Source organism: Bos grunniens, chromosome 3 (genome assembly GCF_055505025.1).
Source record: "Bos grunniens cultivar Pamir isolate PY7600 chromosome 3, Bosgru_T2T1.0, whole genome shotgun sequence".
Taxonomy (NCBI): domain Eukaryota; kingdom Metazoa; phylum Chordata; class Mammalia; order Artiodactyla; family Bovidae; genus Bos; species Bos grunniens.
In genome coordinates this window covers 33,208,664-33,226,380 of record NC_141167.1, presented here as the reverse complement: position 1 = coordinate 33,226,380, position 17,717 = coordinate 33,208,664, and the positions used below count along the sequence as shown (strand labels likewise).

At 42.0% G+C, this 17,717-nt stretch overlaps 1 protein-coding gene across 1 annotated transcript in view; it reads left to right on the top strand.

Annotated features, from left to right (window-relative positions):
• The window catches only part of DAB1 (DAB adaptor protein 1), a 1,332,660-nt gene that overhangs the window by 359,671 nt on the left and 955,272 nt on the right, over window positions 1–17,717 (top strand). The window lies entirely within an intron of this gene.

Below are 17,717 nucleotides of genomic sequence, written 5' to 3'. Positions count from 1 at the left end.
CTTTGGGTCTCACTACAGTGCTACCCAAGAAGGCAATGGCATCCCATCCAGTACTCTTGCCTGGAAAATCCCATGGATGGAGGAGCCTGGTAAGCTGCAGTCCATAGGGTCGCAAAGAGTCGGACCCGACAGAATGACTTCACTTTCACTTTTCCCTTTCATGCATTGGAGAAGGAAATGGCAACCCACTCCAGTGTTCTTGCCTGGAGAATCCCAGGGACGGGGGAGCCTGGTGGGCTGCCGTCCATGGGGTCGCACAGAGTCGCACACGACTGAAGCGACTCAGCAGCAGCAGTGGCACCACTAGCAGTTATTACCTGGGGCAAAGCCAACTTCTCTAAGCCTCGAATTTCTCTTCGCTGCAATGGGGCTAAAAAGAGCATCTAGCTCACAGGGTCTTTGAAAGTTTGAAATGAGCAGATACACAAATAGTGTTCACTGCACGCTTATGCAATCACTGTTCTGAAAGTGAGCACTTACTAAATATTGTGAATTAAGTTGGGCTTCACTGGTGGCTCAGTGATAAAGAATCTGCCTGCCAATACAGGAGATGGAAGTTTGATTCCTGGGTCAGGAAGACCCCCTGAGAAGGAAATGGTAACCCACTCCAGTATGCTTGCCTGGAAAATTCCACGGACAGAAGAGCCTGGCAGGCTACAGTCCATGGGGTTGCAAAGAGTCAGACATGACTTATCGATAAAACAACAACATGAATTAGGTTAAAATAATAACACACTGGGCACGTGGGTGCTTGTGTGCTAGTCACTTTCATTGTAATTTTGTACAGATCTTGGAGTGTCTTTGTGGTCAGATCCTGCAGGAGACCTGCAGTTTCTGATTACCCCATGGTCAGTTTTTTTCATCACCACCCCTTTCCTACCTTTCCAGTATGGGTGTGTATTATGTACAGCCTCCCATATATGTACATACATTATGCATTAATCCCAGTGTGGCAGTACTGAGAGCCCTGCTTATGTCCTGATAAATCATTCTAAGTCCTACTGCAAAGCCTCAATCATTTGGATACAGAATAGCCAATGATTTGCAGCAGCGTTTTCACTTTATGTGATGTAATTGTAAAATAATGCCATTGATATGTGTGTCTGTATGTTTTTACCTTCCGTTTTTCAAAGATATAGGTATTTTCTTTGCCTATAATATTCATTTGCTTAGCAAATATAAAACATATATTCTTATTTTTATATGTATGTTTGCTAAGAAAATGTGTTTTACCTCTGTGCATACATATCTGTTCATTTATTCATTCAACAAATATTTATTGAGCACCAAATGAATTGTAGAATTTTAGAGCTAGAAGGGACTTAAGTGGTCATGGTATCCAGGGCTTCCAGTTTAAAGAAGGGGAACCTGGGATCTTAACATGACAAGGTCTGCCCTCCTTCTGGGCACCCTCCTTGCCTGTCTACCAATATAGTCTGGGAGTAACAGGCCTCCATAGCTTTCACTCTCCTGCTATGTCTTACTGCACTGTTCAGACCATGGTTCTGTGGAGCCAAGCTGTCTGTCCCTCTGCCTACCACTAGAACAGCTGCATACAGCTGGATAAAAGCACACAGTCAGGCCGTGCAATTGTTCTTCATGCCCTGAAACCTCCATCTTAAGGAGTCTGGCAGTGCAGTTAGGAACGAAGCCACGTTGCTCCTGGGTTCCTATGTTCTGTCATGTTCTAGCTGTGGGGCCATGAGCAGATTACTTAACCTGTCTGTGCCTTATTTTTCTCATGTAACGTAAGGATAATAATCTTTATCTCATCAATTTGTTTTAAGGTTTAAGGAATTCCAAATATATAAGGCATTTAGAGCAGTACCTGAGACTCTATAGATACGTGTTCATTATTATTATGCAACACTCTGCATTGTGCCAAGTCCTCCACCATGGCTGCTGCCATCTAAACCACATTCCAGGCAGTACGAAGGGAAAGGGCTTCTGCCTGTTGGGTCAGCTCCTGTAAGGATCCTTCTCCAAAGCTTCTCACAACACTTCTGTTTATAGAGCCTGGCTTCATAGGCACATTCAACTGTGAGAGAGACTGGGAAATGAGATCTTTATTCAAATGGGATTGTGCCCCAGTGGAGATGCTGTGACTAAGGAAGAAGGGGGAATGGAATATTTGTAGGCAGTGGAAGACTCTGTTACATCCACAAGGCCACATTTAATGGATTTTTCTCTGCTTTCCTCTGACTTAACTGTCCAGGAACTTACCTCTCTTGACTTCTGATAACATATACTCCTGGTAGTCTTCCTACTTCTTCCTGGGCCGCTATTTTTCCATCTATTTTTTCTGGCTTCTCCTCTTCTTCAGTCTATAAGTGAGTGAGCCCTAGTGTTGCTCCCTCTTTTCTTTCTGACTCTGTACAATAGGCTCTAGGTTCTTTGTCTTTTAACCTCTCCAAATCTGTCTCTCTCTTTCCACCTTGGTGATCACTGCTGTACTCCAAGCCAGCAACACTGTTACTGAATGCAAGTTCCTGTGCTTGACACAGTGAGGCCAAACAAAAAGGTTGTTTTTGTTTTTGTCGGGCCATGCAAGGAAACTGACTTGTGCCACCCCAACACCCATGGAACTCCTGGTAGTTTCAGCAAAGCCCTTTTTTAAAAAAAGCTTTCTTTGCTTGTTTATTTTTTGGCGGTGGTTGGTCTTCGTTGCTGCGGGCAGGCTTTCTCTGTTTGCAGTGGGCGGGGTCTTCTCTTCATTGTCAAGTGCAGACTTACTGTGGTGGCTTCTCTTGTTGCGGAGCACAGGCTCTAGACACAGGTTTCAGTAGTTGTCGCATGCAGGCTTCATATTGTGGCTCTTGGCCTCTAGAGAGCTGGCTTCGTAGTTGTGGTGCACGGGCTTAGTCGCTCTGCAGCGTGTGGGATCCTTCAGGACCAGGGATCGAACATACATCACCTGCATTGGCAGAAGGATTCCCTGGACCACCAGGGGAGCCCTCAGCAAAGCACTTTTAAAGGCAAGGTAAGGAATGAGCATGGTTAGTTGTTACAAACTTCTTGGTTTGGGAATCCTTTGTTCTTGGAATCATTTACTGCTCCTATAAATGCAATAAGACCCCATGTTTTTCTCTGTTCTGCAACTTTTTATCTCTATATGAATGGACTCCTAAAGATCACAACCCTGAGAGTAGGCTATCCTGAATACTTCAGGCTATAGGTAACATTCTTTTACAAAAGGTACAGAGCCACCAGGACTAAGCACCAGCAGTGGAGCAGATCTAACATGGAGTCAGGTTTGTTCTTTTACAGTATCTCCCACGTTGATAAGCTGCAAGTCTGCCCTAATGAATTTCCCTGCTTCCATGCTTTCTCTTGAGGTAAAGTGATATAGTACCAGAACTCCAGAATCAGGCTGCCTGGGCTCAAATCTTAGCTCCAGTACGTACTAGCTATGTGACTTGAACAAGTTTATTAACTTTTTTCTTATCTCAATTTCATCTATAAAATGAGAATAATAACAGTACCTGTTTCATAAGGTTATTGAGCGCACTAAATGAGTTAATATATGTAAGCACTCAGAGCAATGCCTGGTGTATAATAAGCACAATCAATAAGTGTTAGCTATTATCATTAGCTGTTATTACCATACATTTTTCATGAAGCAGCCAGAGTGCTCTTTTAAAAACATACATTAAATCTTATCGTTCTTGTGCTTAAACCTCTCCAGTGGTTTCCCATTTCAGTTGCAATGAAATTCTAGCACATTACCATGGCCAAAGATCTTACATGACCTAGCCTTTGACTCATCCCGTCTCTGCTCAGAGCTTCCTCCCATCTCTCACTATCTTTAAGTCACACCCGCTTTATTTTAGGTCCTTTAACCTTCCAAACTCTGGGGCATTGCCCCCCTTCTCTTTCCTCAGCCTCAAATGCTCTTCCCTCCCTCCAGTTTTTCACAGGGTCAATTTCTTCTCTTTTTTCAGATCTCACCTAAGTTATCTTCCCCTTTGAAAGTTCCTCCCTGACTAGGTGCCTAAAGCATGACCCCCTCCTTGGTCATTCTCCCTCTTCATTTTCTGTGGTACATACTGCAGTTGTCAGTGTTCATGTTGGTTTGTGTGTTTGCTTATCTTATGGTCTGTCTCTACTAGACTGTGGAGCTGTTGAGAAGACAGATCGTCTTTTTATTGTACACTCATGGATTCCAGAGCCTAAACCAGCAAGGGCACATAGTAGATGCTCACAAACCAGGTTGCAAAGGAAAGAAGAGATGACCCTTGAACAAGCTTTTAAAGAATGAATGGGAATTTTCTAGACACACGAGGAGAGGTGGGGACTTGAAGCAAAGAGAATAGCATTTGCAAATGCATTCTGACATGAAGCAGAGTAGTGCCTCGCTGTTACAAACTGCAGTGTGGTCTCCAGGGCAGTGGCATCAGCCTCACCTGGGAGCTTGTCAGAAATGCAGAATCTTAGTCCTCAGCTCAGACCCACTGAATCAGAATCTGCTTTTTAAAAATACTCCTAGTTGATTCCTTTGAGAAGCACTGGAGTCGTGTGTTCAAGGAACCAGAAATAGCCATCATGACTAGAGTGTACAGTAGGGGAATATGTTATCTGGGATATAAGTTCAGCTGTATGTGACAGACACAGAATAACAGTGGTTTAAAAACATCAGATACTTTTACTCGCTTCTCATGTTGAAGTCCAAGCTAATATGGCAGCTTTTTGGTAGGTTTATCAGGAACTTGATACATTCTAAATATTCTGTAAAAGTGAATTTTCCTTCACTGCCCTCTGATAAAGACTGTCTGAGATTTTGAGCTGCTACTTTGCACTCAGTTGAAGCAACCATTCTTGGGTTCCTTTCATGATAACCAGGGAGCGTGTACTAACATCCAGGTACCATGCTAGGTGCTGGGGACACAGCCATGAGATGTGACTCCATCCTTCAGGAAGCTCGGCTTGGTAGTGGACATCATGATGCAGTTTCAGATCCTTCTATGTGACTTCTCAGATTTCCTTGTCAAGAATACAGTCCAGCAGGGAGTAGGAGGGAGCAACATGTGAACTCTCAAATGACTGAGATTAGAGAGAATGAGGATGGGAAGGAGCTAGAAAAAACTTAATATTTTCTCCTTCCAAGATCCTCGATTAGAGCAACAGAGTGAAGATTGGCAACAGGGGTTCTAACATACTTGTTATTCCGTTGTCCAGTCATATCCAACTTTGTGACCCCATGGACTGTAGCACACCAGGCTTCCCTGTCCTTCACCATCTCCCAGAGTCTGTTCAAACTCATGTCGATGATGCTATCCAGCCATCTTATCTTCTGTTGCTCCCCCTCTCCTCCTGCCCTCAACCTTTCCCAGAATCAGGGTCTGTTCCAATGAATCTGCTCTTCACATCAGGTGGCCAAAGTATTGGAGTGTTAGCTTCAGCATCAGGTCCTTCCAGTGAATATTCAGGATTGATTTCCTTTAGGATTGACTCGTTTGATCTCCTTCCCGTCCAAGGGATTCTCAAGAGTCTTCTCCGGCACCACAGTTCAAAAACATCAATTCTTCAGCCCTCAGCCTTCTTTATGGTCCAACTTTCACATCTGTACATGACTACTAGAAATAATACAAAAAGGAATCCATGAGTCTAGAGTGATACTAAAAATTGAAGAGGGAAAGGGAAAGTTCTTTTTGCAGAAAAAAAGCTTTTGTATGAGGAATGATAGAAATATAACAGTACTATTTTGCAACCACTGCTATAATAACTGATTTACGTAAGTATTATCAATGAATACTTAAGCCATTATATTAAAGTTGTTTGGGTAAAGGATATTCATATGGTCTCAAATATCTTCCCATAGAATACTGATTAATTACTCAAAAACAAAATTCAACTGAATAAATTTTAAAGATCTTATTGGCTTTATTCAATGATTCATGAATCAGGCAGCATCCCGTCTAGCAGATAGAAAGGAGCTCCGAGAAGCTGTATACAATGAAACAATTTTATACGCAGAAAGGAGCAATGACAAGGAAGTTATACTAGGCAAAAAAGTGGATTAATTATTGCAAGATTATTGTCCTTTAGGGGATGCTAGGGGTCTATCAGGTAGATTACCTACCTAGTGCTGATCAGGCAATTGCTGATTGACAGATTTAAGATTCCATTTCTGGGAGAGCTGAAACTGTAAGTTAAGTCTCTGTTTGGTGATATGGGGCTTAGCATAAGTGATTCCATTTCGGGCTTGCTGCTTTTTTTTTTTTTTTTTTTTTTAACAAAAGAGGAAAGATACTTTTACAATGAACAAATCTGATACATACCATATTTAATCATGTGATAAATCTAATGTCTCCAATGATGGGGTGAACTGGAATCATGTGACTCAAGTTGAGGACCATTCTAAAAAACAAACCTGGCTTATGCTGTTCAAAAGCATCAACACCATGGAAAAAAAGAAAAGGCTGAGGACCAGTTTCAGATTACAGGCTAACAACAAATGGCATTTAAATGCAACACGTGATTCTTGATTGGACTGTACATGGGAAAGAAAGATTTGAAGAACATTATTGGGATAGTTGGGGATATCTGAATATACACTGTACATTAGAAAACAGTTCTCTAATGTACCAAGTGAGATCAGTATTTTGGCTATGGGGAATATCCTCTTGTTTTTAAAAGATACATGCTAAAGAATTTAGGGGTAACACTTCATAATATTGCCAACTTATTCTCAAAGGGTTTAAGGAAAAAGTAGAATGTATATAGAGATAAAACAAATGTGGCAAGCTCTTGAGTGAATGAGTCTAGGTACTCAGATATTTCTTGTTTCTTAACTGCAACTTTTAAGTAGCTTTAAATTTTGTTTTAAAAGAGCCTTTTACTATCCTTGGTGACTGATCCTGTGTAAATGAAGTTCAGTATATACAGTAGAGCCCCTAAATTCACATCATGAGATTTGATTTAGTCTGGCCACTGGCCCATCAGCCTGCACACCGGGAAATGGGGCTGGCTCTGAGCAGAAGGGACCAGGGGACCCAGGGTTCTATGGGCTCAGAATTAGCCTCTGTCTGAACCCTGCATCCTCTGCCTTCTCTCTGGAGGATCCGACCTAACAAGCCATGCATACAGTGCCTGGCAGATAGGGAAACATGGAGGATGAAAGCATGCTTTCCTTTTAAATCACAATTGAGACCTAAAGCCACCACTGGATCTGGTCTCTTTCTTGCTGACTAGGGAGGATCTGGGAAAGAGAGGCAGATCAGCAGTTCTGGGGGCTTTATTTTCGGGAGTGGGGGTGTTAGCATGGGGAAGTGAGATAAAGATGAGATGAAATTCTAACTGTGAGAGCTGGGGAAAAGTGCATTTCAAAGAACATTTTTAGTCACAGATGGTTGAGGAGAAATAGAGAGAACAGGCCCCAGCACCTTCATCTTCCTGGCTGATGGCAGGGAGGGGGAGCCTGCTAATGAACACATTGATTTCCCAGCTCCTTGGAACAATAGCAAATGTTTTTTGCAGTTATTAATTGGGATCCCACAGCAGGTGTGGGGGATGGAAGGTGCTGTGATTCTAAGTTTATCTTTGGGGGTTTGGTGAATAGAAAGAGAATTTAAAGAGCAAGGAGGAAGAGCTGGGCTGGGTGTTCCTGACTTGATGAACTCTCAACTTTGCTACTGGGCAGTTTCACTGCTTCAATCCTTCATTTTCCTCTTTGGCAAAAATTAGAATAATATTTTTCCTTCATATGGATCATGTGAGAAATAAAAAACTTAATTAATACATGTAAAAAGTACTTTGGAAGCTTTCTAGGTCTATAAACTATTTGTTTTTCTTGTTCATTTATTTTTAAGTGATTTATTTATTTAAAAGTGTTTATTAAGCACCTACTGTGTACAGTAGGTACACAGTATCTTTACTGTACACCTTTACTGTACCATTCATTAAAAATTAACACTTTTTAAGTGAATCTAACTTGTGCTAGATTCAAGGAATATGGCAGTGAATTGGAAAATATAGTCCCCTCACCTTCTTGTAAAACTAGTGATCTAGTAAGGAAGAGGGGAACTGACCAAGTGATTACAAATTCACTGAGATATACCTGCTGTCTCCCAGGTGGCAGAGTGGTATAGAATCTGCCTGCCATTGCAGGAGAAGCAGGAGACACAGTTTCAGTCCCTGAGTCAGGAAGATTCCCTGGAAGAGGAAATGGCATCCCATTCCCTGGGGGTCACAAAGGGTCAGATACAACTGAGCGACTGAGCACATGCACACATACCAGCTGCTATTCCAATAGGAAACCCAAACAGACTGGGAAAGTCAGGAAAGGCCTCTGAAGAAAGCAACATCATTATAGAGACCCATCATAAACAGTGATACTACACACTTCTCCCTGGAGCAGGGTCAGGGACTTAAATGCTGACCCAGGTTGGCCAGATGGACAAAGGTCTGAACCTTTGTGAAGGATGGGTTGACTTAGATTTCTCCATTGAGGAGAGACAAGCCAGTTTGTCTTCAGAGTAGCCCCTCCTGCCTTGTTAAGCTTGCTTGTCTCTGTGCACACTCCTTGGGTACTGGGGGACATCCTAGAACAGGGTGTTCCTCATTCTTGTGAGGCTCTCACCGTGATAACAAAGCTCAAACTTTACCTAAGTGGCCTCCTTGCTCCCAAATAAAGAGGCAGCAAAGAATTGATGTCTTTTGGGTCCAACACGCCCCAGTACACAGCTTCTGTGAGAGACTGCCCCATCCCACTAGCTAAGGGGCTGCAGTTTTCCCTAATAGCGCTACCGTGAGCCTGTGACCCATGGCACTTGTGGTATTTATCTCCAATTCTCATATAAAAGGCTCAACACTGCCTTTTATACAAACCATCCTTGAAAAAACAGGACTTCTGGAAGCTGGCAGGGTAGTCTGGGACGGAAAGTGCATGTTAGGAGATGGGAGGTTTGCATTCAGTTTCATTGGGGATATATTTCCTGAGCAGCCCCTGAGAGATAAACTCAGTTCCAGGCAAAGAGCATTCAGAGGTAAATATACTTCCAGTCTAGTTAGGGAGAAGGACTGTTAAATGCTTCACGTTGTGCAAGAGTTAAAATAAAGATTTGGTGGAAGTATCATGAGGGCTCTGAAGAAAACCTTTTTGCCTGCAATTCATTCTGTGGGTAGCTTTGTGGCAATCAGCAAATAATTGCCATTTTAGGGACCTTAGTGTTGGTGGTAATGTTGGAGGTGGTGGTAGTGATGAAGGTTGTAGAGCTGTAAGTAATGATAGAGGCAGTGGAGGTGCTGGTAAGGATGAAGATGGTGAAAATGATGATGTGGTGATGGTAACGATGGAGGTGGTGGTTGTCTGTGCACTTGAGTGGCTGGGGGGTAGGGAAGGGTTTGTAATGGGGGGATGTGAGCCCAATAACACCTAAGACATCGTGACAGGTTTGACTTTTATTTAGTTAAACCTAATCATTTATCAGTCTATAAAATAGGTTTTGTGTTTTATAACACAAGCACTGCTTGTGTTCTTTAGAGAGAGATTCCTTAAAAAGGGCAAAATGAGAGAATTTTCTAAGATTTCCACATCTAAGAATGGGATCAGATCAGGATCCAGAAGCAATCTCCATCCCTATTTTTTTAATTTATTTATGTTAATTGGAGGCTAATTACAATATTGTAATGGTTTTATCCATCCCTATTATTAATAATTTAAAACACATAAACTATGCACATAGAAGAAATTAGGAAATAGCTTCTATTTCATGAGGATTTTCATGAAATCATGTACTCTCTACTCAAGACTTCCCAAAAGAAAGGAATAAAATTTACATATTTGCAGGAAACTGCTGGTATCTTTGAATGTCTTCCCATAAGCAGGGAAATTGTGTATTTTTTTTAAAATTTGAACTTTTAATGTATAAAAGAAAATGTTTATTAATGATATGGATTAATCAAATCATTAAGCAAATGTTGTTTAGGTTTAAATTAAAAAGCTGTACCCTCATTCCCAGTTTCTGTAACAATCCAATCCCCACCCCTGCCCTGCCCTCAAAGGGAAAGGAATAGGTGGGAAAAGATTGAGCTTTTGTTTTCCAAGTCAGTACATAGGCAAAAATATGTAGATACATGCCAAGAATATGAGTGATCAGTTGACTATATGTTCTGAGCACTTTATATGCATTAACCCATTTAATCCCACAATAATACTATAAGCAACGTGGCTGTGCCCACCCTTTTTTTCCACAAGTGTGGAAACAGAGAGACCCATTCATTCACTGGGGATCAGAAAACTGAGAAGTTGCGGTGTTGGATTTGACTCCAGGCATCAGAGCTTTAATGCCTCAAATGTATACCACTTATAAATAAAAGACTTGTAAAGAATTATAAGGTTTATTATATCTAGACCATTATAGTTCCCTTGGTCCAGAGTCTTTCACGCTTGGTATAAAACTCATATCAAAAAGTTGACTATCATATATACGGGACCTCACTATTATTTCCTAAAACTTCATGTTAATCTATAATTACCTCAATAAAAATTCCATTTAAAAAGATTTGACTAGCACCATATATATCTCTAAGCAGTTTCTACTGAACAAGTGAATTAACACTGAAGATACAAAACTACTGATTTTAGAGGTAAAATCACTTTGTAAATGTAAAGAAATATTTTATGGAAATATCCCAACATTTGGAAGTAGAAGGCTTGGAAATGAGACTTGGGTCAAGTGAACGGCCTTGGAAAAGCTCCCTGACTTTCTAGGCACAGTTTTCTAAATATGTAAAATGGAGTAGTGACACCTATTTCACTGCCTTGTTAGGAAAAGGCAGTTTTCAAGTCAGGTTTGTCTGAATCCAGAGTCACTTGCTCTTAGCCACTTCGTGCTCACTGAGTGGAGGGGCAGTGGGTGCCAGCCGCAGGAAAGAGGGCCTAATGGAGCAGGTCTGTAGCCCCCTGTCAGTTACCCCTTCAGCACCTTTGATCTAGCAGTTTCCCCAGAACCTATTCCTTCTGGCAGGGCCTGATCTCAGATTGTCGTGTCAACTCCACTGAATGTTCCCAGCTCAACTTGCTTCTTTTTCTGGATTTGGAGTCAGCAGATCTCAGTTTAAAACTTGCTTTTGCTGGGTAGCTTCTGGAAAGCCCTTTCCCTAGCAGGGTCTCAGGTTTCCCACCCATAATGCGAAGCATCCATGACAGGGTACAAAAGCCACACCTCCTCTAATGTTCTTCCTGCTGCAGGAGGAATGAGAAATGGCGCCTCCATCTTCATGTGCAATCCCAAAGCTGCACTCCCTTGCCTTTCCCTGCTCCCTTTAAAAATATTGTGACTAGGGCACATGAAAAGATGCTCAACATTGCTAATTACTAGAGAAATGCAAATCAAAACTACAATGGGGTATTACTTCACACCAGTCAGAATGGCCGTCATAAAAAAGTCTACAAATAATAAATGCTGGAGAGAGCGTGGAGAAAAGGGAATCCTCCTACACTATCAGTGGGTGTGTAAATAGGTTCAGCCACTATGGTGAACAATATGAAGGTTCCTTACAAAACCAAAAATAGAACTACCATATGACCCTGCAATCTCCTCCTGGGCATATACAAAGAAAAAAAACATGATTCAAAAAGATACATGCACTCCAATGTTCATTGTAGCACTGCTTACAATGGTCAAGATGTGGAAGTGTCCATCAATACATGAATGGATAAAGAAGATGTGGTACACACACACACACACACACACACACAGGAATATTACTTAGTAATAAAAAATGAAATGTTGCCATTTGTAGCAACCTGGATGGACCTAGAGTTTATCATACTAAGTAAAGTAAGTCAGACAGAGAATGACAACTGTTATATGATATCACTTATATGTGGAATATAAAAAGATGATACAAATAAGTTTATTTCATAACAGAGAAATAGACTCACAGACATAGAAAACAAACTTATGGTTACCAAAGGGGAAGGGAAGAGGAATAAATTAGAAGCATGGGATTTAGAGATACATGTTACTGTGTATATGTATATAAAACAAAAAAACAACAAGAATTTACTTATAGCACAGGGAAATAAGGTTGTTATCTTATAATAACCTATAATGGAAAAAACTCTGAAAAAGAATATATATGTATATACATATATATCCAAATCACTTTACTATGTACCTGAAATGGACACAATCTTATAAATCAACTATATTTCAGTTTTTAAAAATTGGCCCAGGTGAGGAGGGGGAACAGTTATGAGACTCTAGTGTCCAGGAAAGGGTGCTTGCTGGGCAGTGTGAGGTTTCTATCACAAAGGCCTGAGGCAGCCTTTCACCCAGGGAATCGAGAAGATGCTATAATTGGAGAGACTCAGTGTTGCTAAACTGAAAATTTTGTGAAATCAATTGAGAGAAAAATCAATATGGGATTTTTTTTTTCCACGATGAAAGGACAAGATTCCCACACAATTAAGAACTGGGCTGCGATTTCCACACTCTGCCTGACATGTTCTCATGGTTCTGTGCCACAACTGTTCATCAGAAATAATTAAACATGTTCCCATGGGCAACAATTACTTGCTTAAAATATTATGAGTAAGGAGAATACATTTATAATTACCTAACCTTTCTGAAGGTGAAAATATATATTATCCTTTGATAGAAGAGAAAAAGCAGTTTCTGGATTTGCCAGCTGTATGTCCTGAATACGCTAATTGCCCTGAGGAATGGAACAATACTTTTTACACACCCCAACCTTCTCTTTTATTTTCTGTAACGTTTAGGCATCAAATAACTGTTCCTCTTTCTTGTTGTCTTTGTAAGTCATTAAATAGCCAGCCTGTACCTATTAGGATGGCCAGACAGCCTCTCTGAACTGCCTCAGTGCTGTGATATAATGAGAATGGAAGTGTCTTGCTTTTCTTTGGAGTTTGTTTCACTGTGAGCCACAGGCAGACGCAAACCAGGAGCCCGGCATCTCGTGTTGTCTAGTTTCCTGATTTTGCGTTAAATACCCACACAGTGAAAACAGCAACGTGATAATCACAGTAGTTAACACTTAACCGAGCGCTCACATGCTGTCAGGAATGTCTAAATGCTTTATGTATTCTATCTTATTCAATGCTCATGATAAATCCATGAAGCAGATTATTATGAACACTCTCATCTCACTGATGAGAGTGGACCGGAGATGTTAAGTAACTTGCTCAGGGTTACATAGTTAGTAAGTGGTGAAGCTGGGGTTTGGTCCAGGGTCTATCCCTTTAACCACTCTACTGAAATATCTCTCAGATGTCTCAAGTCATTTTGGTCTAATATTTTATGTTAACTGACAAAGAATATATTTCCTGTAAGATATGTCTCAAAAGCTAGACTGCAATCATGCTTTTTGTTAAGGCTTTTTTCCTAAGTTGTTTGGCCTTACTGCCAATTTTCAAGTCTATAACCATGTAATAATAATAGCAGTAGCAGTAGAAATTATCATATTAGCAGAAGTTACCACTTACTGATTATATATCCTGAGCTAAGCACATATCTAAGATCTTTATTTCCATCCTTCCCCTTCCCTCATATGCATGGCAAAGACACAGAGTAGATAATATCATCCTTGGTTTGCTGCTGCTGCTGCATTGCTTCAGTCGTTTCCGACTCTGTGTGACCCCATAGACGGCAGCCCACCAGGCTCCCCGGTCCCTGGGATTCTCCAGGCAAGAATACTGGAGAGAGTTGCCATTTCCTTCTCCAATGCATGAAAGTGGAAACTGAAAGTGAAGTCGCTCAGTCGTGTCCGACTCTTAGCAACCCCATGGACTGCAGCCCACCAGGCTCCTCCGTCCATGGGATTTTCCAGGCAAGAGTACTGGAGTGGGGTACACACAGATAAACTGAGGCCCATGAAGGAAAGTGACATGACCAAGGTCACACAGCAAGTATAGCAGGGACTTCAAGGGATCTGCCCATCTCAGCCAGTTTTATCCCACGTATTGATGCTTTTGAACTGTGGTGCTAGAGAAGACTCTTGAGAGTCCCTTGGACAGCAAGGCATTCAAACCAGTCAATCCTAAAGGAAATCAACCCTGAATATTCATTGGAAGGACTGATACTGAAGCTGAAGCTCCAATACTTTGGCCATCTGATATGAAGAGCCAACACTTTGGAAAAGACCCTGATGCAGAGAAAGACTAAAGGCAAAAGGAGAAAGGGATGGCAGATGGTTAGACAGCATTACCAACTCAATGGACATGAATCTGACAGACTCCAGGATATAGTGAAGGACAGGGAAGCCTGGGATGCTGTAGTCCGTGTGGTCATGAAGAATCAGATATGACTTAGCAACTCACCAGAACAGAACAGATTTTATGCCAGGTACTGTCCTTGGCTCTGGCAATACCATTGTGAGTTAGGCCTCATCTGTGATGCCAGCCAGGGGCTTAGTTGGCTCAACACCCACCGTGTTTGGGGGACGATAGTTGGTGCAGCTACATGCATGCTTTCCTCTGGAACTTTCTTTTCCTTATTTTAAGAAAAACTGAGTTTGGGTACCTCTTCCACAGTATCTAAAATTACATGTAATTTTGTTGAGATTCTGCAGAGTCTTTTGACAACATCAGCATGCATTTTTGTGTTTGCGTATGTCATTGGCATGAGGATATTATCTTAGAACTCAGTTCCTGCCTCTGACTTGGTGTTTTTTCTTACTCCATTATAGGGGGCAGTGAAGCTCAGTATCCAGGTTCAGCTCATCCTCAGAGACAGATTATTCTGTGTCAGACATTATGCTAGGGATACAAGATAATTTAAAATGTGGGGCTGCCTTCTCTCAATAAGTAAACATGTCTCATATTGAAAATTCTCTGGAAGCAATAGTATGATGGCTAACACTCTGGCCACAACTTTGGAGCTAGAAGGCCTGGTGTCAAGCCTCAGTTTCAGTAGTTACCAGCTGTGTGATCTTGGGCAAATTACTTACCCATTCTATGCCTCAGCTTCCTCATCTATCAGATGAGAATAATGAACTCGTAGTGGCTACTTCTGGTTTCCTGGGTGGCCGAGCTGGTAAAAAAAGAGCTTGCAATGCAGAAGACCCCAGTTTGATTGCTGAATCGGGAAGCTCCCCTGGAGAAGGGATAGACTACCCACTCAAGTGTTCTTGGGCTTCTCTGGTGGCTCAGACAGTAAAGAATCCACCTGCAATGCTGGAGACCTGAGCTCGATCCCTGAGTTGGGAAGATCCCCTGGAGGAGGAATGGCAACCCACTTCCAGTATTCTCGCCTGGAGAATCCCCATGGACAGAAGAGCCTGGTGGGCTACAGTCCATGGGGTTGCCAAGAGTCAGACACAACTGAGCAACTAAGCACAGCACCGCACGGTGGCTACTTCATGGGTGATTTGAATGAGTAAATATGCGTCATCGTTCAGGACAATAGGGCTTGGTGTGTGGGCACTATGTAAGTGTTGACTATTGTTACTGATGGTCATCCATGGATTGGAATTTCATTATAATTTGAAAAAGACTTATTTTGTAAGAAAAGAAAATAGCACTTCACTATCTGCTTTTTCAGCTCTCAAAGGGCCGCTGTATTCTTTAAATCTGCCCTTCTGGGGATTATACACGGCCATTCTGTTGAGAATATTCTAAAAAGACAATCTTCTATGGACTTTTCTAGCAAGTTGAAGGCCTGAATTGCAGCACCTTGGCTACAACTAGCCTAGACCAGTTTAGCATGTTGTATTTAAATAGTGCAATGCAAGTGGATTATCTGATCAGGCTGTAAAGTTTTATATTGGTACCAACTTTAAATTGGTACGACTGATAAACCTCTCCCTGCTCCTATCCACCCCACTGCTGCTGCTGCTGTTGCTGCTAAGTTGCTTCAGTCGTGTCCGACTCTGTGCAGCCCCATAGACGGCAGCCCACCAGGCTCCCCTGTCCCTGGGATTCTCCAGGCAAGAACAATGGAGTGGGTTGCCATTTCCTTCTCCAATGCATGAAAGTGAAAAATGAAAGTGAAGTCACTCAGTCGTGTCTGACTCTTAGCAACCCCATGGACTGCGGCCCACCAAGCTCCTCTGTCCATGGGATTTTCCAGGCAAGAGTGCTGGAGTGGGGTGCCATTGCCTTCTCCGATCCACCCCGCTACCAGCTGTTAAGTGTTTCAGGTAGCCCAGTGCGTGGAAAAATTAACTCATCCTTTCCCTTTCGCTGTTGCCCCTTACAAACCTTTCTTCACAGGACAGCCAGTGACCTTTTTCAAATGCAAATGAGACATGACACTTCTGCTGAAATCCTTCTGTTGCGCTTAGTTGCTCAGTCATATCTGACTCTTTGAGACCCCATGGACTGTAGCTCACCAGGTTCCTCTGTCCATGGGTGTTCTCTAGGCAAGAATACTGGAGTGGGTTGCCATGCTCTCCTCCAGGAGATCTTCCCAACCCAGGGATCAAACCCAGGGAGCAAACCCAGGTCTCCCACATTGCAAGCAGATTCTTTACCAGTTGAGCCATTAGGGAAGCCCTGGTTTCTTCCTATTATACTGAGAATACAATTCAGAATCTCCCGGTGCGATACAAAGCCCATCTTATGCCTGCTCTCCTGGCACCCTGGCTTTGACTGAGCTCCTTCTGATATCAGGGTGTTAACCTTTGTGATTCTCTCTGTCTGCAATATTCTTATCTGGCTATTCACAATGTTGTATATTCTCATTCGTATGGACAAACCTAGACAGCATATTAAAAAGCAGAGACATCACTTTGCTGACAAAGTTCCATATAGTCAAAGCTATGATTTTTCCAGTAGTCATTTTATGGATGTGAGAGTTGTATGATAAAGAAGGCTGAGCGCTGAAGAATTGATACTTTTGAACTGTGGGGTTGGAAAAGACTCTTGAGAGTCCCTTGGAGCACAAGATCAAACCAGTCAATCCTAAAGGAAGTCAACCTTGAAAATTCATTGAAAGGACTGATTCTGAAGCTGCAGCTCCAATACTTTGGTCACCTGTTGGAAAGAGTCGACTCAGTAGAACACTCTCTGATGCTGGGAAAAATTGAAGGCAGGAGGAGAAGAGGGTGACAGAAGATGAGATAGTTGGATGGCATCATTGACTCAATGGACATGAGCTTTAGCAAACTCTGGGAGATAGTGAAGGACAGGGGACCTGGTGAGCTGCAGTCCATGGGGCCATGAAGAGTCAGACATGACTTGAGGACTGAACAACAGCAATGGGCTCAATTTAAGACAGCTGATTTAATTGCTTCTGGAGCATCTAAAACCAAAGTCTACATTTGCTTTTGACTTCTGCTTTAAATGTCACTTGCTAATTCACCTGATTTCTTTTTTTTCCAATAGAAAACAAAACCAGTTACTGGGTGGGTTGTTAGTAAACTGCTATGATGTTTGATACTTTTTTCATGCTCCTAAACAGAAGAGGTAAAACTTCCCTTTGATCTCAGAGGATTTTGATAGTCTGTCTCTGAAATATGGCATGCTGTTGAGTGCTTTAGGATCTTTTGTGAAAGAAAACTGAGAATTTACAATGAGTAAATGAAGCAGTGGTTGTGAAAGTGTGGTCCTCAGACCCCTGGCAGCAGCACAGTCACCTAGGAACTTGTTAGAAAAGAAGGCTTTCAGCAGCCTCCTAAACCTCTTAAAGCAAACTGGAGGTGGGGCCCAGCAACCAGAGTTTTAACAAGCCCTCCAGGTGATTCTTATGTTAGCTAGTGTGAGGAAGAGAAATAAAGTAACCTTTGTCAGAGAGAAATGGAAAATTTGCTAA